Source organism: Elephas maximus, chromosome 3 (assembly GCF_024166365.1).
Source record: "Elephas maximus indicus isolate mEleMax1 chromosome 3, mEleMax1 primary haplotype, whole genome shotgun sequence".
Classification (NCBI taxonomy): Eukaryota; Metazoa; Chordata; class Mammalia; order Proboscidea; family Elephantidae; genus Elephas; species Elephas maximus.
Window position 1 is genome coordinate 3302608 of NC_064821.1, and position 24609 is coordinate 3327216.

The window sequence follows — 24609 nt, forward strand, 5'->3', positions numbered from 1 at the left end:
AATATTGAGTATACCATGAACTGCCAGAAGAACAAACAAGTGCGTCTTGGAAGAAGTATAGGCAGAATGCTCCTTAGAAGCAAGAATGACAAGATTACATCTTACATACTTTGCACATGTTATCAGGAAGGACCAGTCCCTGGAGAAGGACATCATGCTTGGTAAAGTAGAGGGTCAGTGAAAAAGAGCAAGACTGTCAACGAGATGGATTGACACAGTGGCTGCAAAAATGGGCTTAAACAGAACAACAATTGTGAGGCTGGCACAGGACCTGGAGTGTTTTGTTCTGTTGTACGTAGGGTCACTAGGAGTCAGAACCGACTCGAAGACACCTAACAACAACAACATAGTAGTTCTATGTTCAACTTTTGAGGAACTGCCAAACAAGCCTGGAGTCTTAGCATCTCTTCTAGAACTTTCCAGAGAGGGACATCCACAGTGCACCAAACGCCAGTGACCTGAGGGAGGGAGGGGTCTCCACTGCAGAGCATCTAGGCCAGCCAGGAGCCAGAGGTGGGGGCGGGACCCGCAGCCTGCGGAGGGGGGCAGCACCCACTTTGCACAAACCCCTTGTGATAATGAATTCATCTCAGCTGAAGCAGCTGCTGCCGGAGATGAGGTTTGATGTCCCGCTTGAAATGTCTAACAATGCAACCGAGTATGTGGTTTTGCTCATGCTGACAGTCCCTTTCTCGCTTGTCCAAATTCCATGACGCCTTTTCTTGCTAAAGCAGAAACACTGCCAAGGCCCTGGGCCCCCCTGAGCTCCCCGGGGCTCTCGCTGGAAAGGGGAACTGGGCCGCCTCGGGTGGGGGCTCCCCTGCTCCCAGGCTCCAAGGATTTAGGAAGAAACAGCTTGGGTGGGGAGTGGTACACAGGAAGTGGACAGAAGGTGCCGGAAGGAGCTGTGTAACCCTGTGCAGACATGGGTGCCTGAATCCTCACAGGACTCTGCGGGGCGACCACATGTCCTTGGAGGTCCTCAGAGGGGCAAGGCCAGCTCCTCCGACTTCCGCCCCTGCTTCCAGAGATCCTCCTAGCTGGCGGGAGCAAAGAGGCGGCCCACATCGGGGGTGGCCTCCAGCCTCCAGCCAGGGAACAACGGTCTTAGTCAGGGTTCTCTAGAGAAACAGAACCAGTAGGATGCCTGTCTGTCTGTTACGGCTCTGAGGGGCCCCGCCCAGAGGGGCAGGTGGCGGGCACAGCCAGAGAGATCAGCGGACGCTCACTTTCTGGCCCCACCGCTGACCAGCCGCGGGGTCACGGCAAGTCTGCTGCTGAGCCTCGAGCTCTCCGCCAGAAAGTACCACGGGCTGCTGTGCTGTTGACTCTGACTCACGGTGGCCCCCGTGTGTCACAACTGCCCTCCACAGGGTTTTCAGTGGATGATTTTTTGGAAGCAGATTGCCAGGCCTTTCTTTTGAGGTGCCTCTGGGTGGACTTGAACCTCCAACCTTTCAGTTAGCAGCCAGGTGCATTCACCGTTTGCATCAGCCAGAAACTGTAAAATGGGGATCATAAAATGTATTCCCCAAAGCCCAGATCCTGGCCCTACTGCCGACCAGCCACAGAGCTCTGCTGAGTCTTTCTGCTTCAGAGCCTCAGTTTGCCCACCCATGAAATGGGGGCACTGACATCTGCTGCCCAGGACCCATGTGAGAAGTCAATGAGGCGTTGCAGCTGCCTGGCCCCCAGCAGACACTTGCTGAATGCCAGGTGGGTATGCCGGGAAACGTAGGCGGCTGCCTCCCTGGGAGCAGGGCCAGAGGGGCTTAGCACCTGCTGCTGTCACCGGCTGGAGTGCTCTGTCATGCCTGCCGGGAGGTGCTGCAACATCAGTGACCTAATCCTCGCAGCATGCAGCCACACGTCCAAGGCCACATGCCCGCCACCGGGCTGGCCCAGCAGCTCGGCTCCACCTGCTGCCCGGGTGAGGGGCCAGAAGATTCTGCGCCATTGCCTGGGCACGTGTGTCCTGAAGACCCGCTTGGCCCTCAGGTCCTCACATGCTGGCTGTGTGTCTGTCCCCAGGCACCTGAGCCCTGGCCCCTGTCAGTGAAAGGGTCCATCCTGTCCATGGAGAGTGTGAGGGGATCTACATGAGATGCTGCGGGCACAGAGCCTGGCGCTGATGACCACTCGGCAAAAGGTCACATTTTAAATCACTGTGAGCTCTGCTGTCACCGTCAGCATCATGGTCAGGTGAGCGGTAACCACGTGGTGTGGGGGCTGCAGGAGGCACTCACCTGGTGCAGAATTTAGGGGTGAGGAGGGCAAGGCTGGCAAGGGAATGGCCTCAGGCAGAGGATTTAAGGGTCAGGCGAGTGAGGCACTTACCTACTGTACACACTTTAAGAGGGCTCCAAAATCTCACCTATGGCAATAAATCATATTTTAACACAATCTTTAAAAAAGAAAAAAATGAATGCAAAAAATGTACCCAAAAAACAAACCAAACCCATTCCCATCAAGTCGATTCGGACCCATAGCGACTCTGTAGGACAGAATAGAACTGCCCCATAGAGTTTCCAAAGAGCGCCTGGTGGATTCGAACTGCTGACGTTTTGGTTAGCAGCTGCAGCACTTAACCACTACGCTGCCAGAGTTTCCAAAAAATCTACAGTGAACAAAATAGCAAACTTTTAATCAAAGCCAGTGTCTGACTGGGCCGGCATTAGGGTGCCACGACCCCCCTCCTCTTTATTTTAAATTTTCATGTTTTCTTTACTGTGGATTTTTTTTTTTATTCATTCTGATATAAAAAAGTTCTTTGTTTTTTTTTTTTTGCATTAAAATGCGACTTTACCATTATGACCGAGTTTTAGGGGGCCCCCTTAAGTTCTGCACCCCAGGCGGTGCCCCGCTCGCCTCCCCTTTAAACTAGCCCAGCCCTGCTGGATCCTGTCTTTGTTTGAAATGCGGGTATTTGTCTAGGATGGACGATTCTGCACTTGTTGTGACTTTTAAAAAATATCGCCTCATAATGTTACTTGTCTTGATGACTCAGTTTTTCCTTGTCGTTGTTGTTGTTCGGTGCCGTCCAGTCGGTTCTGGCTCATAGCGACCCCATGTGCCACAGAGCAAAACCCTGCCCGGTCCTGCGCCTTCCTCACAATCGTTGTTATGCTTGAGCCCATTGTTGCAGCCGCTGTGTCAGTCCATCTTGTTGAGGATTTTCCCTTTTTGCTGACCCTCTACTTTAGTTTTTTTTTTTTCTTAGTGCCCTCAAATTATTAAGAGGCAAAGTTGGGGTCCAGAGGAAACCAGAGCCCCCCTACCCCAAATCCAGCCCTCTCTCCACCTTAGCCCCTGGCCCTGCAGGGAAGTGCTGCCTGAGCACCCAAACAAAGGGGCCTGAGATGCTCTCAGGAGAGAAGAACCCCATTCAAACAACATCATTGCTGGAAGTCCTCAGCTAAGAACACCTCCCGATTCCTCTTTCCTTCCTAAATCGATCATGGAATACATGAAAACGAAACAACCCACGCTCAAACAACCAACGGGTCAAAGAAGAAATCACTAGGGAAACAGGGAATAGAGAGATGGATGGAAAATGAAAACACAAGATACCAAAGCAGAAGAGGTGCAGCTAAAGCAGGGCTTAGGGGGGGATTTATAGCTGTGAACGGCTGTGTTAGACAAGAAGAAAGCCCTCAGACCGACAAACTAACTCCACAACTTGGGGAACCAGAAAAAGAAAGCAAACTAAACCCAAAGCCAGCGAAGGAAGGAAGCCATAGAGATGAGAGTGCAGGTAAACAAAATAAAAAAAAAATCAACAAAACCGAAAGTCGGGTCTTTGAAAAGATTAACAAAACTGACAAACCTTTAACTAGGCTGAGGAGGAAAAAAAAAAAAGAGAGAAGACGCAAATAACCCAAATCAGAAATGGAAGTGGGGCCACTGCTACCGACTTTACAGAAATGAAAAGGATTACGAGAGAACGCTATGAGCAATTGTGTGCTGACAGGTTAGGCAATCTACATGAAACAGACAAATTCCTAGAAACACAAATATCAGCAGCTCAGTCATGGTTTCTGATTCAATACACCGTGGACTGCCGGAAGAACCAACTAACCAGTCTTAGAAGAAACAACCAGGATGCTCCTTAGAACTGAGGATGGAGAGACGTCGTCTTGCTTACCTTGAACACGTCATCAGGAAAACGAGCCACTAGAAAAGGACATCATGTTTGGTAAAGTAGAAAACCAAATCCGCCACCATCGGTTGAGTCAGCGCCGACTCATGGCAACGCCGTGTGTTACAGGGTAGAACTGAGCACTACAGGGTTTTCTTGGCTGTAACCTTAGCGGAAGCAGATCGCTAGGACTTTTCTCCTGTGGCATTGCTGAGCGAGTTCAAACCTCCAGCCTTTCGGTTAATGGTCAAGTGCAAATCATTTGTGCCGCTCAGGTACCTCAGTAAAGCAGAGGATCAGGGAAAACTAGGGAAACCCTCGATGAGATGGGTTGGTATAATCGCCACAGCAACGGACTCAAACATGCCAACAGCCAGGGCGACGGTGCAGGACCACAGCGTTTTGTTTAGTTATACACCAGGTGACCACGATTCAGAGCCGACTTGACAGCACCTAACAACACCACTCTCCAGTTTTGATTCCCAGCCAAGGCACCCCGTGCACAGCCACCAGCCGTCTGTCAGTGGAGGCTTGTGATACTGAACAAGTTTCAGCTGAGGTTCCGGACTAACACAGACTAGGAAGAAAGGCCTGGCAATCTGCTCCCAAAAATCAGCCAGTGAAAACCCTGTGGATCCCAACGGTCTGATCCACAACCAGTCATGGGATGGGCAAGACTGGGCAGCATTTCGGTCCACTGTGCATGGGGTCACTGTGAGTCGGCGGCCAGCTCGACAGGCTGACAACTCCTATGTTTGGCATCGTGTGTTTTTATGTCGACTTTCATATCACTTAATCTCTGAGACACTCCTGGGCAGCAGAGAATATTATTTCCAACACAGAGAGCTGAAAGGGTTCCGCCCGAGCCTGGGTCTGGGATTTGAACTCAGGTTTCCTGGCCCAGAGCCCGGAGCTCCTTTCACAATGACATAAACTCCCAGGGTGTCATGCCCGCAAAACGCTGGGACTTGTTTCTTTTTCTAAAAAAACAAGAGATTCCAAGCTCATGAAGTCAGACATCAGCAACATACCTTTTTCGGTTTTCCTGGGAAGCACCACTTTACAAACCTGTTTGAGAAAGAAGAGAGAGAGAGAAAAGAATGGTTAAATATTTTTCCGCTTACGTGGGAGTCAGAGACCTACCCCAGTTTTTCTCAGGGAAATACGTGGCCGTACCCTAGAACGCAGCACGCAAATTAGAAACGACTGCGTCGTCCTGAGCAACTCGGGGAGAACCAACTTCACCACCTTACAGCCCATCCACTCAGGAAGACGACTGTATTTCTGTCAGAAAAGGGCCAGCTTTCTTCTAGAATTTGTATTGTTCCACTGCAGTCCCTACCACGCTGAAAGTCCAGTAGTATACCAGCCGATCCCAGCACGAGAAAAACAAAAACATTCAGGAATGCAGTCGGAGAATGAAATACACTTTGTGTTTTTCCATCTCGGGTTGCCCACGTGCCAGGGCAGGAGAAGCGGAGCAGAATGGCTGCTTGGGGGCAAACTAATTAACCCCGGATGGAAGAAGTGACAGGTATATGGGGACAGGAAGTAGAGGGACGGATGCTGGCCGCCCAGGGCTGGGAGGTCAACAGACCAGGAAATAAGTCCCTGTGATCGGGACCCTGGGGGTGGGCTGGGCTGGGGCAATTGAGGGCCGCCATTTTCCATGAAATGGAACCCTGTTCTATGTGGAATTCTGCAGAGCCAGGACTAGCACCCCTCTTTTTGCATCCAGTACCTGTGGGTGACCTGGGGGCCCATGGGGGCACTGGATGGCAGCCCACACCCGACTGCTCCCACTGTATCAGCTGACCTGGTTGCACCAGCCTGAGGAGGCAACCCCTTTCCTAACTCCCACAAAGCCGTGTGCTATGGATTGAATTGTGTCTCCCCAAAAGTTATGTCGAAGTCCTGGACCCTGTACTTGTGACTGTGACCCTATTTGAAAATAGGGGTTTTCTTTATGTTAATGAGGTCCCCAGAGGCACCTTGGAAGAAAGGCCTGGCAATCTACTTGTGAAAAATCAGCCACTGAAAACCCCACGAAGCACTGTTCCACTCTGCAACATGTGGGGTCGCCATGACTTAATGGCAACTGGCTTGGGTTTTTTGGTGTATGGTGTGAGCTAGGGATCAAATTAAAATTTTTTCTGAATAATTAAGGCAGGTTCTCTCCCCCCACTGACATGCTGACATGGTGGTCGGATGGTCCCTTGGGTTGGGGGTGTCCTGTGCATTGCAGGGTGTTGAGCAGCAGCCCTGGCCTCCACCCACTTGATACCAGTAGCACCCCCTTCACCAGTCGTAACATGCCCAAATGTCCCCAGACATTGCCCAGTGTCCCCCAGGGGGCAGACTCGCCCGGGTGAGGACCGCTGGGTTAGCCTTGGGGTCCCTCTGCCCTGGGCCACACTAGGTGGGCTCTCGGTGCATAGGTCCCTGGAGGGTCCTGCATACACAGTGGCCGGTTCTGCGGCTCCTGCTACGGAGCTTCAGGCCACACTCTGAGAAGCTGGTAGCCCAGGTCTCCAGGCCTCATTCCACAGTGGGCTTGTCTGGTGAGGTAACAGAAAGCACCGGCCTGGCCCAGCCCAGTCAGACTTCCCGAGCTCACAGAGGCCCAGTCAGCGCTCAAGAGGGAAGGTGTTTCCCTCAGCTCTGATGGGTCCCGTGGTCCCAAAGGTGGCCCAGCCCATTTTTCCTTTACAAACATTTGCTATTTCCACAAACCAACGGTGTTTTTCCCACCTACACACAGGGTGCGTTCTCTGCAGCCATTCATGTGGCCACAGGCCCCATCACTCAGGCCATTCTTGGGGCCTCAGGCCCTGCAGGTAGGGTTTGAGGCCAGAAGGAAACGTCTTACACTTGACCCAGCTCGGGAAGCCAGGCTCCAGGTTCCAGAGGCTTGTCAGCAGGAAGGAGGTGGCTGGAGGCGGCTTCCTCTCAAGCTAGGGCCTCTCCCCCTCAGCACTGCTGACACCTGGAGCTAGGCACTTGTTTGTTGTGGGGTCTGGGCCTGTGCGCTGCAGGGTGTTGAGCAGCATCCCTGACCTCCACCTACTCTATGCCAGTAGCACAAGTTATTTATTTGGAGAAAAACATTAAGTTTGATCCCTACCTCACTCCACACACCAGAATAAATTCCCCATGAGGTAGATGGTATAAACCAGAGAGACCCTGGATGCTGCATCTTAGGACTTCAAGAGCTCAGGTGATTATGGGATGCAGAGTCTCTTGGGGGTCAGTGGAAGCCCCTAACCCAGGGGTTCTCACCTGGGGTGATTCTGTCCCCAGGGGACACTGGGCGATGTCTGGGGACAGTTGTGGTTGTCATGACTGGGAAGGTGTTGTTGGCATTGAGTGGGTGGAGGCCAGGGACGCTGCTTAACACACTGCAGTGCACAGGAAGCCCCACCCCAGAGAACGAGCAGGCCCTGTCAGCTGTGCCATAGTCAAGAAACTCTGTTTTAGATGTTAAAAGTGAGTGGAGCTTTCAACTGAACGAAAAGAATGCTTACTGGTCATGAAAAGAATCAAAGAATCAGCTGTAGGGTTGTCTCTGTGCAGCTGTGACGAGTCAGGACCCCGTGTTAGAGGCAACCTCTCCATTCTGACCACAAGCCAAGGGCAGTGGGGGGTCAGCAGCCCCTCTGGGCTCTGATGGAGACCCTGGTCCAGCCCTGCTGGCACCCTTGGGGTCTGCAAGCCTAGGCGTTTGAGCAGGCAGGGATGCTGCTGGGAGCCCAGTTTCCTTCCGAGAAGCAGAAATCAGAGACACAGTATAGCAGTTGACTTGGAGGAGGAGGGGATTACCCTCTGGCTTCCCCAGAAGAGCCTGGAAAACCAGAAGCACTTAGGTTTCTTTTTACTGCCTGTGGCAGCTTCCCGGAGGGGTGGTTTTCTCTCTGGTGTTTCTCAGAGTTAAAAAAAAAAAAAAAAAGTAAATGATCTATTTTTAAGTTCTTCCAGGAGAGGCCCGGGAGGAAGGGCATTCATTTATGGCTGAGAGAACTGAGGCCCAGGGAGGCTAAGGGGCTTAGACAAGAGCACAGTAGATGAAGGTGCAGAGAGAGGCCCCACCCCAGCCCTGCCTCAGTTTACCCACTGTTGTAAAGCTGACGGAAACCAGGATTTCTTCCCTGTGGCACTGTTGTCTGGGGCCAGGTTACTCTCTGTGGTGGTGGTGGGGGTCTCTTATGCAGGAGACCCAGGCTCGATTCCCAGCCAATGCACCTCACGCGCAGCCCACCACCTCTGTCAGTGGAGGCTTGCCTGGTGCCGTGATGCTGAACAGGTTTCAGCGGAGCTTCCAGGCTAAGATGGACTAGGAAGAAAGGCCTGGCAATTGACTTCCGAAAATCAGCCATTGAAAACCGCATAGATCACAAAAGCCCGATGAGCAGCGGAACATGGGGATGGCGAAAGACTGGGCAGCGTTTCGTTCCCTTGTGCACAGGTTGCCCTGAGTCAGAGGCCGAGTTGTCTGCAGCTAGCAACAGCAACAGTGGGCAGATAAGGGAAAGACCTAGGGCACGGGGCCAGCCCACATTCTACAGGAAACCGGGCCCAGAAGTTCATGGATGAACTCAGTGCTACTGGGGTAACATATTTACTCATTCGAATGTTTACCGAATCTAGCAGGCAGGGTTAAAGGGGGGAAAAGGATCAAATTCCTGCTCTTAAGAAGCTTTCCGTGCTGTGTGTGTGTGGTAAGTGACAAATAATAAACAGATTCTCTGTAAAAGGCCAGATAGGTAATACTTTCAGTTTTGCAGGCCAAATGGCCTCTGTTGCAATTACTCAATCCTGCCCTTGTAGCGTGAAAGCAAAGGAGCCCTGGTGGCGAAAAGGCTAAGCACTTTTTGGGCTGCTAACCCAAAGGTCGGTGGTTCGAATCCACCCAGCGGCTCCATGGGAGAAAGACCTAGTGATCTGCTCTGCTAAAAATCATAGCCGATGAAAACTCTCTGGGGCAGTTCTCCTCTGTCACATGGGGTCGCTATGAGTCAGAATCAACTCCACGACACACAACAACAGTATGAAAGCAGCCATAAACAATGTGTAAACAAATGGGCGTGGCCATGTGCCAATGAAACTTTATTTACAAACACAGGCAGAGGGCCGGATTTGAGCCGCTGGCAGCAGCTTGCAGAACCCTGAGCTACAAAGATGAACAGTCCTTCCGAAGAATGGCAGCTCCTTAAATGTTAAATGTGGAGTTGCCACGTGACCCAGCAATTCCACTCTTAAGTGAGATGTAAGAGAAATCAAAGGAAATGACAAATGAAAGCATTTCACCCAAAAGTTTGTACAGGCATGTTCATAGCAGCACTCTTCACAATAGCCAAAAGGTGGAAACAACCCAAGTGTCCATCAACAGATGAACGGATAAATGGTGTGCTCCATCCAGACGGTGGAATATCACTAGGCCGTGAAAGCAACGAAGCTCCAATACGCACTACAACGTGGACGTAATCGAAAACATTATTCTGAGTGAAATGAGCCTGACTCAAAAGGTCACACAGTAGATGGTCCCGCTCCTATAAACATCCAGAAGAGACAAATCTATAGAGATAGAAAGGAGGTTCGTGGCTGCCTGGGGCTGGGGGAGGGAGGGCGGGAGTGACTGCTAACGGGGGCAGGGTTTCTTTTTGGGAGGATGAGAATGTTCTGGAGCTAGACAACGGTGATGGGGAGGGAGAGCAATTGAAGTGGCCGAGAACATGGGAAGGGGAGGAACTGACAACAACCTTCATCTTCAGGGGTCACCTCCACCACTATGAATTCAATTGCATCCCCTGAGATGACATACTGACATCCTAACCCCTGGCACCTGTGGACATGACCCTGTTTGGAAATAAGCTAAGAGTCCTGAGTGGGGCCAACGGTTCGCACTGGACTACTAACCTAAAAGTGGGTGCTTTGAACCCGCTCAGCGGTGCCGTAGAACAAAATCCTGGTGATCTGCTTCCATTGAGATTACAGCCTAGAAAACCCCGTGGAGCTCACGTCTCACGTCCACTCGGTAACAGGGTCACCCTGAGTCGGGATCAACTCACCTAGAAAACCCCGTGGAGCTCACGTCTACTCTGTAACGGGGTCACCCTGAGTCGGGATCAACTCACCTAGAAAACTCCGTGGAGCTCACGTCCACTCTGTAACAGGGTCACCCTGAGTCGGGATCAACTCACCTAGAAAACCCCGTGGAGCTCACGTCTACTCTGTAACAGGGTCACCCTGAGTCGGGATCAACTCACCTAGAAAACCCCGTGGAGCTCACGTCTACTCTGTAACAGGGTCACCCTGAGTCGGGATCAACTCACCTAGAAAACCCCGTGGAGCTCACGTCTCACGTCCACTCTGTAACAGGGTCACCCTGAGTCGGGATCAATTCACCTAGAAAACCCCGTGGAGCTCACGTCCACTCTGTAACAGGGTCACCCTGAGTCGGGATCAACTCAGCTAGAAAACCCCGTGGAGCTCACGTCTCACGTCCACTCTGTAACAGGGTCACCCTGAGTCGGGATCAACTCAGCTAGAAAACCCCGTGGAGCTCACGTCCACTCTGTAACAGGGTCACCCTGAGTCGGGATCAACTCACCTAGAAAACCCCGTGGAGCTCACGTCCACTCTGTAACAGGGTCACCCTGAGTCGGGATCAACTCACCTAGAAAACCCCGTGGAGCTCACGTCCACTCTGTAACAGGGTCACCCTGAGTCGGGATCAACTCACCTAGAAAACCCCGTGGAGCTCACGTCCACTCTGTAACAGGGTCACCCTGAGTCGGGATCAACTCACCTAGAAAACCCCGTGGAGCTCACGTCCACTCTGTAACAGGGTCACCCTGAGTCGGGATCAACTCAGCTAGAAAACCCCGTGGAGCTCACGTCCACTCGGTAACAGGGTCACCCTGAGTCGGGATCAACTCACCTAGAAAACCCCGTGGAGCTCACGTCCACTCGGTAACAGGGTCACCCTGAGTCGGGATCAACTCACCTAGAAAACCCCGTGGAGCTCACGTCCACTCTGTAACAGGGTCACCCTGAGTCGGGATCAACTCAACAGCATTTTTTTTTGTGTAAATCAGCTAATATGAGGCCATACTGGAGTAGCAAAAAACAAACAAACAAAACCCAAACCCATTGCTGTCGAGTCAGAACTGACAGAGTAGAACTGCCCCAAAGGGTTTCCAAGGAGTGGCTGGTGGACTTGAACTGCCAACCTTTTGGTCAGCAGCCAAGCTTTTAACCACTGCACTACCAGGCCTCCTACTGGAGTAGAAAACAAAACAAAAGAAAAACCAAACCTGTTGCCAACAAGTCAATTCAGACTCATAGTGACCCTACAGGACAGAGCAGAACTGCCTCACAGGGTTTCCAAGGAGTGCCTGGTAGATTTGAACTGCCGACGTTTTGGCTAGCAGCCGAGCTCTTAACCACTACGCCACCAGGGTTTCCTAAGTTTCTCATGACTGGTGCCCTTGGAAGAAGAGCAGAGACACAGACAGATGGACACAGGGGAGACGGCCATGTGAGGATGGAGGCAGCGAGTGGAGCGATGCGGACACAAGCCCAGGAATGCCTAGGGCCGCAGAAGCTGGAAGAGACAAGGAAGGACCCTCCCCTAGAGCCTTCAGAGAGAGCACTGCTCTGCCGACACCTCGACTTCAGATTTCTGCCTTCAGAGCTGAGAGCGCAATTTTTTTTTTTTTTAAGCCCCTAGTTTTTTGTTTTTTTTTTTTAGTTTGTAGTGCCCTGGTGGCACAGTCATTAAGCGTTTGGCTGCTGACCAAAAGGTTGGCAGTCCGAATCCACCAGCCGCTCCTTGGAAACCCTATGGGGCAGCTCTACTGTGTCCTATAAGGTCACTTTGAGTTGGAATTGATGCAATTGCAATGGGTTTGGTCTTTCAGTCTGTGGTACTATAGCCCCTAGATGGTGCAAATGGTGGAGCACTCAGTTGCTAGAGGAAAGCCTGGAGGTTTGAGTCCACCCAGAGGCACTCAGAAGACAGGCCTGGAAATCTGCTCCTGAAAAATTAGCTGTCGAAAACCTGATGGCGCCCAGCTCTACTCTGGCACACGTGGGGTCGCCGTGAGCCGGGGTCAACTCCACGGCAGCTGGTTTGTGATGCTTTGTTAGGGGGCCCCAGGAAACTCCTACACTGCAGGTGCCCCTTTCTCCCTGGAAAGCCTTTTACTTGAACCCCAGTATCCTGTCTATTAAGTGGGAGTTAGTGGGTAATGGCCCTTCCGGGGGGCCTGCGCATGCTGGTGGCCAGCTACCGTGGTTTATCAGGCATGTTCTGCTCATCGCCTGTCAGAGGAGCTGGGAAGAAATGCTGCTTGGGTTTCCTTCCTTTTTTCCCCTTTTTTCTTTTTCTTTCCCCCAGCATCCCCTGGGACTGCTCTGGAGAGCTGCTGGGAAGTCAGTGAAGCACGGCCAGGAGACAGGGCTGTCCTCACGGTGCGCGCAGACACACGTGCACTCGCAGACCCACATCCCTAACACGCATGTTCCCAAGCAGGGGTCATGGGGCTGCTGGCTGTGCTGGAGGATGGAGACCCAGTTTCCCAACCGGGAGCCACCTCGGATGATGAGCAGGCCACAGCGGGGATGGGGTGGGGGTGGGGGCAGCAACAGAAACAAATTCTGGTCCATTTCAGCAGGGCGCCCTGTCGGCCTGAAAGCTGCTCCTCAGACATGTGCAGAGCCCAGGGTGGCGGGACCACAGCTGGGGGTGGGGGGCTCAATACGGGTGCTCACACCCCCACATCTGGGCAACAGGGAGCCTGGAGAGGAAGTCTGGGTGGAATTCCTTCTCTGGGCAGACAGCCGCCAGGGCCCACCGTGTGCAAAGCCGTGGTAGGTCTTAGTGGTCCTACTGGCAGATGGGGACAAGGTCCATCTGGAAGGCTGGTGCATTACGCCAGCAAGTTTGCTTTCTGGGCTGCGAACCCAATGAGCGCGACCTTTGCTGCTGTTAGGTGCCAGTCAGTTGAGTCCGATTCCTGGTGACGCCATGTGTGCAGAGTAGAACTGCTCCATAGGGTTTTTAAGGCTGTGGCCTTTTGGGAGCTGATCACCAGGCCTGTTTTCTAAGGCTCCTTTTAGGGGTTCAAACCACCAACTTTTCAGCTAGTAGTCGAGTGTTTAACCATTTGCACTGCCCAAACCCACTGTCGTTAAATTGATTCCTACTCACGGTGACCCCACAGGACAGAGCAGAACTGCCCCATAGGATTTCCAAGGCTATAGTCGACATCCATGGAACAGCAGTCAAGAAACCAAACAACACATTGCATCGGGCAAATCTACCTTGAAAGACCTTTTTAAAGTATTAAAAAGAAAAGATGTCACCTTAAAGACTACGGTGCGCCTGACCCAAGCCATGGTGTTTTCGATTGCCTCATATGCATGCGAAAGCTGGACAATGAAGAAGGAAGGCGGGAGAGTTGATTCTTTTGAATTCTGGTTTTGGCGAAGAATGTTGACGGTACATACCATGGACTGCCAGCCAGAATGCTCCTTAGAAGCAAGAATGGCGAGATTAGTCTCACATACTATGGACATGTTGTCAGGAGGGACCAGTCCCTGAAGAAGGACATCATGCTTGATAAAGTAGAGGGTCAACGAAAAAGAGGAAGACCCTCAGTGAGATGGATTAACACCGTGGCTACAACAGTGGGCTCAAGCATAGCAATGAGTATGAAGATGGTGCAGGACCGGGCAGTGTGCCCTTCCATGGTACCTAGGTTTGCTATGAGTCGGAACCCACCTGATGGCACCTAACAACAACAACAACCTTTCCAGAACCAGACCGCCACATCTTTCTCCCACGGAGTGGCTGGTGGGTTGGAACCACTGACCTTTTGATTAAAGCCAAGTGCTTAATCTCTGCGCCACCAGGTGCTCCTATCGCAAACTTAGAGGCCTCAAACAACGTCCATTTGTTATTTCAAAAGTTTCTATGGATCAGAGTCCCTGGGTAGTGTAAATGGTTAAGTATTTGGCTGCTAACCAAAAGGCTGGAGGTTCAAGTCCATCTAGAGGCACTTCCGGGGGCGGATTATCCAATAAGCAAGGTAAGCACGGGCTTACTTGTGCTTACTTACTAATCTGAAACCCACGTGAAATTGTTCACTACAGATTAGTAAGTAAGCACAAATAAACCCGTGCTTACCTTGCTTACTGGGTCATCCGCCCCTATGAGGGACTGTAAATTTGAAAACAAGCCTTGATTCTGTGGGAAGGTGCTGTGGGGTTGGGAGAGAGACAGATGCCAGCCAGACCTAGGAGCGGAGTCTTTGATGTAGTGAAAAACTGTCAAATTGTTTACTACAGAGGATCTGGTGAGCAAGGTAAGCACCATGTTGACCTTGTTCACTGGATAACCCATCCCTGGGTGCCTTGAAAGAAAGACGTGGTGATCTGCTTCTGAAAACTCGGCCATCGAGAACCCCGTGGAGCACAGTTCAGCTCTGCCACACACTGGGTCGCCACGTTAGAGTCAACTGGACAACAACTAGCAGATTCTGTGGGTCAGGAATTTGGGCACAGCTGAGCTGGGTTCTCTGCTCAGGGTCTTGCCAGCCTGTAATCTGGTGCCGACTGAGGTGTGGTCTCATCAGAGGCTTGACTGGGGAAGGATCCGGTTCTGGGCTCCCCCAGGATGTTGGCACGATTCATCTCCCTGTGGTTGTAGGACTGAGGTCCCTGTTTTCTCGCTGGCTGTTGGTGGGGCTGCTGTCAGCTCCTACAGGCTGCCTGCTGTGCCCTGCCAAATAGGCCTTTGACAACACGGCAGCTTCCAGCCAGGAGAGGCTCTCTCCAGGTGGCCAAACTGGAGTCTCATGTACTTTATCTAGTCAGGGACACAACATCCACCACCATTGCTGTGTTCTACTGGTGAAGGAAGCAAGTCACCAGTCCCGTCCACGCTCAGGGACGCGGGTACTACTGGCATCCAGTGGGTGGAGGCCAGAGATGCTGCTCCACACCCTACAGTGCACAATACGGCCACACCACAGAGAAGGATCCGGCCCCCATGTCAGCAGTGCTGAGGGGGAGGCACCCTGGATAAAAAATTTCAAGGTCACACTGCTGGAAGGTGGTGGAGCAAGGCCTTGAACGCTGATCAGTGGGGATGTGGATCCATGGCGACCCCCTCCCTGCACAGAAGCACAGAAACACCCTCCTGGGCCCCACGCCAGTGTTGCTTGTCTACACGGGGCCTGGAAATGGCTGGGAGAGGGAGAAAGATGACAGTTAAACAATAAACACCCCAAGAATGCAAACTGCAGGGCTACTGGCTGCTTCCCACCCCTGACACTTGCCTGCTGCCAGCGAGAGCCTGGGACTAGGTCCCTGTGGCCGGGACCCAGTACTGCAGGTTACTAGTGGGCCTGGCAGGGCAGATGGAGAGGGTGGGGTGGCAGAGAGGCACCTGGCACGGGCCACTGCTGCTCAGCAGCAACCAGGCTGAGGAGGCCACTCCCAGCCACACTGGGCACGCTGCCGGCCCCGGTCACCCTGTCCTGCTGATCAGGGCGGCGGACACACTGGTGACCCTCCTGGCAGCCAGGGAGGACCCAGCCCGACCAGCCTCTTCCCAGGCTGGTGTGGAGGGAGGGGGCAGCTTGCAAGGGTGAAGGAAAAGGATGGAGACACCGGTGGTGCACGGCCAAGGCCCCCAGTCGTTTGGGCTGGGGGGCATCTGGCTTTGACTTCTGGGAGCATTTATGGGAACAAGGGAGGTGGAGATGGGGGACAGGCCATACTGAGGAGCAGCTCCGCCTGCTGGCCACCTCCTGGGGACCCACAAGGATGAACCACCTTCCCCCTCGTTTCTGCCGGAGCCCCTAGGACCAGCGGCTCATCCTCGTGGGTCCCCAGGTATACCCTTTGGTATAGCTTCAAACTTAACAGGAAGTCGCAAGAATGGTGTGAGGAACCCTGTATACCCTTTGCAGGGATGCACCAAATGTCAACATTTTTCCCTATTTGTTTTATTTTTCTATCTGTCCGTCCATCCGTCCGTCCATCCATCCATCCATTCATCTGTCTATCATCCAGTCATCCATCTATCTATAGATATAGTTATGTTGTTGTTAAATGCCATCAAGACGGTTCCAATTTACAGTGACCCTAGGACAGGGTTGGACACCCTGGCGGTGCCATGGTTAAGAGTTACAGCTGCTAACCAAAAGGTCAGCAGCTTGGATCCACCAGCTGCTCCTTGGAAACCCTATGGGCAGTTCTACTCTGTCCTATATGGTAGCTGAGTCGGAATCGACTCGACGCAATGGGTTTGATTTTTGGGGTAGGACAGAGTAGAACTGCTCCGTAGGGTTTCCCAGGAGCAGCTGGTGGATTTGAACTGCTGACCCTTTTGGTTAGCAGCCGAGCACTTAACCACTGCACCATCAGGATTCCATATTTAGTTACACATGTGTGCATATTATTTTTTCTGAACCGTCTGAGATGCAGTTGGCAAGACCACATCCCCTTACCCCCAAATACCTGAGTGGGTCTTCACTGAGAACGAGGACTTTCTGCTCCACGCCCACAGCGTTGCTCTTTGCCAAACAGGCCAACGACAGGCATGGTGTCCCTTCAGTTATCATGGAGCGCATCCACCGTGTGCGCCACCCTGGGCCTCCAACCAGGAAAGCTGTCGTTGCTTGAATTGTGTCCCCAAAATAGGTGTTGTCAGTCCTAACCTCTCTGCCTGTGGCTATAATCCCATTTGGGAAGGGGTTGTCTTTGTGAGGTTAAAAAAAAAAATTTTTTTTTTTTAACCAAGGCAGAATTAGTGTAGGGTGTATCTTGAGTCAATCTCTTGAGATATAAAGAGATTAAAAGAAAGCTAGGAAGCAGTGATGGGGGAAGAGACCACATGAGGCTCACCCAGGAGCAGAAGCTCAGAAGAGACAAGGACCTTCCCTCAGAGCCGACAGAGAGCCGGCACCCGGGATTCAGACTTTCAGCCTCCTAAACTCTAAGACTTGTGGTGTTTCTATCACAGCAGCACTAGATAACTAAGACAATTCTGCCTCACAGCCACCCTGGGTGAAATGACAGCGCAGAACTGCCCCACGGGGTTTCCAAGGCTGAGATCTTGATGGGAGCAGATCACCAGGTCTTTTCTGTGGAGGAGCAGGTGGTGGGTTTGCACCCCCAACCATTCGGTTAGCAGCCAACGCTTAGCCATTGTACCATCAGGGCTTCTTTAAAACCTTTAGCTTGGTCCAAGCGTTGTTGTTCATTGCCATCAAGTCGATCCTGACTCATGTAACAGCGCAGAACTGCCCCACAGGGTTTCTAGGCTGTCATCTTTACGGAGGCAGATTGCCAGGTCTTTCTCCCACGGCGCCGCTGGGTGGGTTTGAACTGCCAACCTTTCAGTTAGCAGCCAACTGCTTAAACGTTGTGCTACCAGGGCTCCTTCCAATCAGGAATCGGATGCAGGAAAATCCACGCCCGCATGTGGCAGAGATTGGGGACACAGGTAGGGGGTCGGCTGTGGGTGTAACTCTCCATGTTTGAAATGGGGACACCAGGGATGACTGAGGCTGCCCGCACCCCCCCTCCCCGTCCCCCAGCCCCGCCCCATACAACAGGCTGGTTCTCACCCTCCTGGGGCTTGAGAGCCTGAGGCTCTGCGACCCCCTGTGAACCCTCCTGCAAATTTGCAAGTGACAGATTTGACACTTGGCCGTTTTGTGTGTGTGTGTTGTTGTTTTATTGCCTCTTTATTGAGGACTTTATGTCCTTGGAATCCCTGGGGTGCAAATGGTTAAAGTACCTGCCTGCTGACTGAAAGGCTGGAGGTTTGAGTCCACCCAGAGGTGCCTCAGAAGAAAGGCCTGGCCATCTATTTCCAAAAACTCAGCCACCGATAACCTATGGATGACCCAGCAACCCCAATCCTAGGCAGACACCCAGAAGAAGTGAAAGCAGCGACACAAACAGAACCCTGCACGCCAGCATTCATTACAGCACCGTCCACAATAGCAAAACGTGGAAACAACCTAAGTGTCCACCCACAGATGATAAGCAACATGCAGTCTACCCACACAGGGAAATACTATCAGCCATAAAGAGAAACGAGGTCCTAATGCATGTCACACATGGACGAACCTCGAAAACATGATGCCGAGCGAAGTCAGTCCCAAAAGGACGAAGACTGTATGATCTCACTTATATGCAATAAGTAAATATATGTTGTCGTTGTTATTAGCTGTTGTCGAGCCAATACTGAATTATAAAAACCAAAAACTATCAGTGGCTACCACAGGTGGGAGGGATGGGGAGGGGGGAGTTTTTGCTGAAGGGGTATTGAGTTTATGTTCATAATGGTGGAATAATTTGGAAAAGAATCGTGAGAATGGTTGCACAACCTAAGACAGACTAGGGAGAAAGGCCTGGAGATCGACTTCCAAAAATCAACCAAGAACAACCCTACGGACCCCAACAGAACCCTGTCTGATGTAGGGCTGGAAGATGAGCCCCCAGGCTGGAAGGCACTCAAAATACACAGCGGCTGTGACCGTGGACTCGAGCAGACCAACAGTCATGAAGATGGAGCAGGACCAGGTAAGGTATCATCCTGTTGTACGTGGTGTCCCCATGAGTCAGAGACGACGCGACGGCAACTAACGATGACGACAACAGCGATAATACTATGGTTATATAAGAGACCATCCTTGTTCTTAGTAAATGTTTAGGGGTAAGGGAATGTGATGTCTCCAACTTCATCTCACATGGTTCAGAAAAAAATAATACGCACACGTGTAACTACATATAACTGTATAACAAGATGGATGAATAGATTATAGAGAGACAGATACACAGACAGACAGACAGATGGAAAGGATAATAGCATAAATAAGCCAAAATGTCGACATTTGGTGCATCTCTGCAAATGGTATACACAGTTCCAAAAACAAACAGCTAAAAAAGGCCAGTCTGGAAGGTATTTTAACAGTGGCTCTCTCCAGGCTGGGATTACAGGTAAATTCTTCCTTTCTTCTTCTCCTTTTCTTAAAATCGAGATGTAATTCATGTCCCTTTCAGTGTCCAATTCAGAGGTTTTTAGTATTTTTTCTTCTTTAAAACTTTGTGTGTCTTCTGAAATTTTTTTAAACAAAAAGCATGTATTACGTTTATAAACAGAAAATAAAAAAGCTATTTCTATTTTCTTAATGCCTTCTCCCCCCTGTAAACTCTGTGGAACGAGGGTCGGGCTGAGCCCGTCTGCTAGGCGCAGTCCCAGAGGCTGTGATGGTGAGAAGGGCCCCTTAGTCTGGGCGCCATGTCAAGTCCAGGGAGAGACAGAGAACTGGGAACTTCGCAGGCCACATGCTGAGACCCGCTGGCCCCGGCCCCCCCACTTCCCGAGCACCCACGGGGTCTCCCCCGGCCCCGTGTTGGTGCAGGTGGCAGAGCTGTGGCCTTTCCCACCTTCTGCAGGGACCCCCTCCCTGATGAGTTTTCCACCTGCCAGCAGGCCTGTAAACCACAGCAGGGCCACCAGCAAGCGCTCGTGGGGGCAGAGGGGGCCACACATGGGCCGGCGGGATCCAATCTCAGTTCTGACATTGGCCGGAAGGGACTGGTCTCAGAGCTTCATCTTCTCCAGTGTGAAAAGGTGCTAGAACTCACACACATGCACACAGGTACAACATATACACGCATACACACACACGTGCACGTATAAGCAGACACAGACGTGCATATACACACACGCACACACACATGCACACAGAGACACTAGACAGGCACGTGCATGCCTACACACATATACACACATGCACACACACAGAGACAAGCATACACACTCAGCCGTTTCAGGTTCATTCATTTCACCAACACGTGTCACCTGGAGGCAGTGCCATGCCAATCCCTAAGGCGTGGACAAGAACAAGATGGGCCTCAACCTCCAGGAGCCACGTTCGTCACTTCATTACACTCAAAAGCAGGTGGGAGATCCCTGTGACTGACCACTCCCACTCAGAGAACACCTCTGACAGGTATCGTACCTGAGCCAGGGTCTCCTCCCCCCAACCCTGCTGACATGGGGGCCGATGGTTCTCTGGGCTGGGCTGTCCTGTGCACTGTAGGGTGTTGAGCAGCACCGCCGGCTTCCACTCACTCAACGCCAGTAGCACCCCCAGTCATGACAACCACATATGTCCCGACTTGTGTTCCCAGCGGCAGAATCACCCAGGTGAGGACTCCTGGTACAGAGCTGTCACCACAGCCCCCTCGCAGCACCCAGGAGACACTGGAAATGTTGGTAGCAGAGGAGTCCGACCCTTCCTAAGCTTTTGAACTCAGAGCACCTTTTCCATACAAGATCGGGAGGGTTCCTCTGGGCCCTGAACCTTCCACATCCCATGTCATCGCCTCAGCTGGGGAAAGCTCACACGCTCCGACGAGATGCATGCCTGGGGCCTGGGTGGACTGTGGCTCCTCACTTGGCACCATCTTTAATGAGAGCCCCAGACACAGAGATGGGCCTGCAGGTCTGGGGACGTGACGGGGACCCAGGGAGCTGCCAGATCTAACACCCGGCCGTGGGAATGCCGGGAGGCTTGGTGATTTAACACAAGGGAGAGGTGCCCGCTTGGTGGTGTGATGCATGGGGCCACCATGAACGGACTTGCTCATTTCACCAATAGGTATCACCTGGAGATGGCGTCGCCGCTCATTAAGGTAGGTGTCTTAGCTACCTAGTGCTGCTATCACAGAAATACCCCAAGTGTGTGGCTTTGAGAACAAATTTATTCTCTCACAGTTCAAGAGGCTAGAAGTCTGAATTCAGGGTGCCAGCTCCAGGGGAAGGCGCTCCCTCTCTGTTGGCTCTGGGGAAAAGCCCTTGTCATCAGTCTTACCCTGAAGCTTCTCAGTGCAGGGACCACAGGTCCAATGGACACACTCCGCTCCTGGCTCTTCATTCCTGGGGGTAAGAGGCCCCCCTCCTCTCTGCTCACTTTTCTCTTTCATATCTCAAAAGAGGTTAACTCAAGATACAACCTAGTCCTATAGATTAAGTCCTACCTCATTAACACAACTGCCTCTAATCCTGCCTCATTAGCATCACAGAGGTAGGATTTACAACATATAGGAAAATTACAATCAGGTCACAAAATGGTAGACAACCACACAATACTGGGAATCATGGCACAGCCAATTTGACACGTATTTTGGGGGGACACAATTCAACCCATAACTTATGGACAAGAACAAGATGGGGTCTCAACCTCTAGGAGCGCACACTCGTCACTTCACTACGCCAAAAGGTAGACGGGAGATCCCTGTGACTGACCACTCCCACTCAGAGAACACCTCTGACAGGTGTCGTACCTGAGCAAGGTCTCTCCTACTTGGCACTGCTGACATGGGGCCAATGGTTCTCTGGGCCGGGCCATCCTCTGCACTGTAGGGTGTTGAGCAGCATCCCTGGCCTCCACCCACCAATGTTCCCAGATATCGCCAAGTGTCCCCTGGGGGCAGAATCACCCCGGGTGAGAGCCCCTGGGTTGGGGGATTCCACTGACCCCCAGGAGACTCTGCATCCCATAATCACTTGACCTACTGACATCCTAGGAAGCTGCCACATTGAAATCCACACACTGAGTGGGGAAGAGAGAGAAAGGAAATCACAGGAGTTGGGGAGGGTTCCCTGGTTTACGCCGTCTGACCCGGTGGGGCTTTATTCTGATGTACAGTGTGAACAGGAGTCCCCGGTGGTGTGAACAGGAGTCCCTGGTGGTGTGAACAGTTAAATGTTCAGCTACCAGTGCTCAGGAGTAGCTCGTAAGAAAGGCCTGGTGATCTGCTTCCAAAAGGTCACTGCCGTGAAAACCCTACGGAGCTGACACACACCAGGTTGCCATTAGCTGGAATCAACTCGAGGGCAACTTTGTTTTTTAATAGTGTGAGCTAGGATCAAACTCAATTTTTTCCCAAACCATTAACGCAGTGTCTCCCCTTTGGCACCGTTGCCATTGGACCTGGACCCTTCTCTGGGGTGGGGCCGTCCTGTGCACTGCAGGGTGTTGACCAGTATGCCTGGCCTCCACCCACTCCACGCCGGTAGTAACCCCCCAGTCACGACAACCACAAATGTCCCAGACAACGCCCAGTGTGCTGAGGTGGGGGGAGGACCAACCCCAGGCGAGACCCACTGCTACGTGACCCCAGTGGCCACCACACCCCGAGTAGGGGCACTGTCAGGATTCTACACATCGGGGCGCTGAGGGCAGTGAGGGAGCACACGAGGTGCCAGCTGTACCACCCGATTCTGATGGGCTCCTCATTTTGTAAGAATTTACTTTGTTTCTTTTGTTGTTGAGAATATTCACAGCAAAATGTACACCAACTCGACAGTTTCCACCTGTACAGCTCAGTGACACTGATTAAGATCCCAAGCTGTGCAGCCATTCCCGCCCTCCTTTTCTGAGCTGTGCCTCCCCCGTTAACATGACCTCACTGCCCCCCACGTGTCTCGTCTAACCTCTCGAGTTGCCACTGTCAATGTGACGATGGGCTCCGGGCTGCAGGGTTAGGTGGACGGGAAGCTTGACAGGCCCTCTTGTCTCCACCCTCTCTGCTCCCCCACAAACCACCACTGCCCGGAAGTCACTTTCAAATGGTGACAGAGACGTGTGGGTGGTGCAGATGGCTCCATGAGGGCATCGTGACTCTTGGCACTGGCACGGAGCACGTGGCTCACACATCCTGAGCTGGGAGCCAGGGCCCAGCCGGGGAGGGGAGAGGGCAGAACCCACCAGGTCGGCCACCTGCTTCTAACCCGTCAGAAACACTCGGAACCATCGACGCTGCTGCACTCGAATTGTGCGGGGGCTCAGAGCGGGGAGACACTGGGAGGGCTCAGCACGCGCCTGGCTATACTGTGTGGAGGCTTCCGGAATGATCTCTGTGCCCAGCTCATGGCCTTCAATGACCAGGTCTGTTTTCCCACCCAGGGGGTCTGTCTGCCAGGGTAGACTCCAGCTGGCTCTCACCGCCCTCTTCCACTCAGCTCCAATGTACTTTGAAAAAAAAAAAAGAACTAATTTTTTTAACTTCTTGTTTGGAATTAATTACAGAGTCATGGGAAGTTGCAAAAAATATGCAGATGAAGGTCCCACAGGTACTTCCCCCGGCTTCCTCAAATGACACCTCACAGAGCTGCAGGACACCATCACGACCAGGGAGCTGACACTGGTGCAATTCACAGAAGCCAGGCTACCAGTATTACAACTGCCAGCAGGGTCACCCATGCGGACAGGGTTCAGCGGAGCTTCCAGCCTAAGACAGACAAGGAAGAAAGGCCTGGCAATCTGCTCCCAAAAATCAGCCAGTGAAAATCCTGTGGCTCACAATAGAATGCTGTCCGATACAGTGCCAGAAGATGAGCCCTCTAGGTGGGTAAACACTCAAAACACACGGTGGCCACAACAGTGGACTTGAGCGGACCAGCGATGCTGACGATTGTGCTGGACAGGGGACTGTTTCACGCTGCTCTGCACGGGGTCGCCGTGAGTCACAGCTGACTCAGTGGGAACTAACGACTAAGCACAACAACACAATCCACAGCCTTACTCAGGTCTCTGCGGCCTTACGCTCCTCCGCTGTGGGTGCGCTAGTTCTGTGTGGTTCTATCCCGTGGGCAGACCTGACAGCAGCACTGCAGTCCCGACAGAGAACAGCTCCTCCACCACAAGACGCGCTCATGGGAGGCCTCTGCCGCCACGCTTTCCTCCTCCCCAGCCGGAATCCCTTCCCCTGCACACTTTTTTTTTTTTGATTGTGGTGAAGATACACACAACAAGACATAAACTCGATGCCCCTCAAACAAAAATCCCCCTTTCCCCCCTCCCTCCTGCCCCTGGCAACCACCAATAATCCTGCTGACGATACCAAAAAACCAAATCCGTTGTCACTGAGTAGATTCTGAGCCATGGTGACCTCACAGGACAAAGGACAGCTGCCCCATAGGGCTTCCAAGGAGCAGCTGATGGATTCGAACTGCCTATCTTTTGCTTAGGAGCCATAGCTCTTAACCAGTGTGCCGCCTAAAAAAAAAAAACAAAAAAAACCCACTGCCATCGAATCAATTCTGACTCATAACGCCACCAGGGTTTCCACTGTGCCATCAAGGCTTCATATATTTGCTTATTTTATATAAGTGAGATCATACAGTATTTGTCCTTTTTTGATGGACTTATTTCACTCAGCATGTTTTCAAGGTTCAGCCATGCTGAGGCGTGGATCAAGGCTTCATTTCTCTTTATGGCTGCATAATATTCCACTGCATGTAGAGACCATGTTTTGCTTATCCATTCATCTGTTGGACATTTTGGTTGTTTCCACCTTTTGGCTACTGTGAAAAATGCTGCAGGGAACATTGGTGTCCAGGTTTCTGTTTGCGTTCCTGCCTTCACTTCTTCTGG

At 52.1% G+C, this 24609-nt stretch overlaps 1 protein-coding gene across 2 annotated transcripts in view; it reads right to left on the reverse strand.

The window, feature by feature from the left end:
• The window catches only part of GNG7 (G protein subunit gamma 7), a 190018-nt gene that overhangs the window by 37369 nt on the left and 128040 nt on the right, over positions 1-24609 (reverse strand). The window contains exons 1-2 of one of the 2 annotated variants that reach the window (XM_049876344.1): positions 5315-5690; positions 5170-5206 (exon numbers count right to left, since the gene is read on the reverse strand). The gene's annotated coding sequence lies outside the window, so the exon portion shown is untranslated. Of the gene's footprint in view, positions 1-5169; positions 5207-5314; positions 5691-24609 lie in introns of those variants that run through there. The other variant, XM_049876343.1, reaches the window with a different exon arrangement.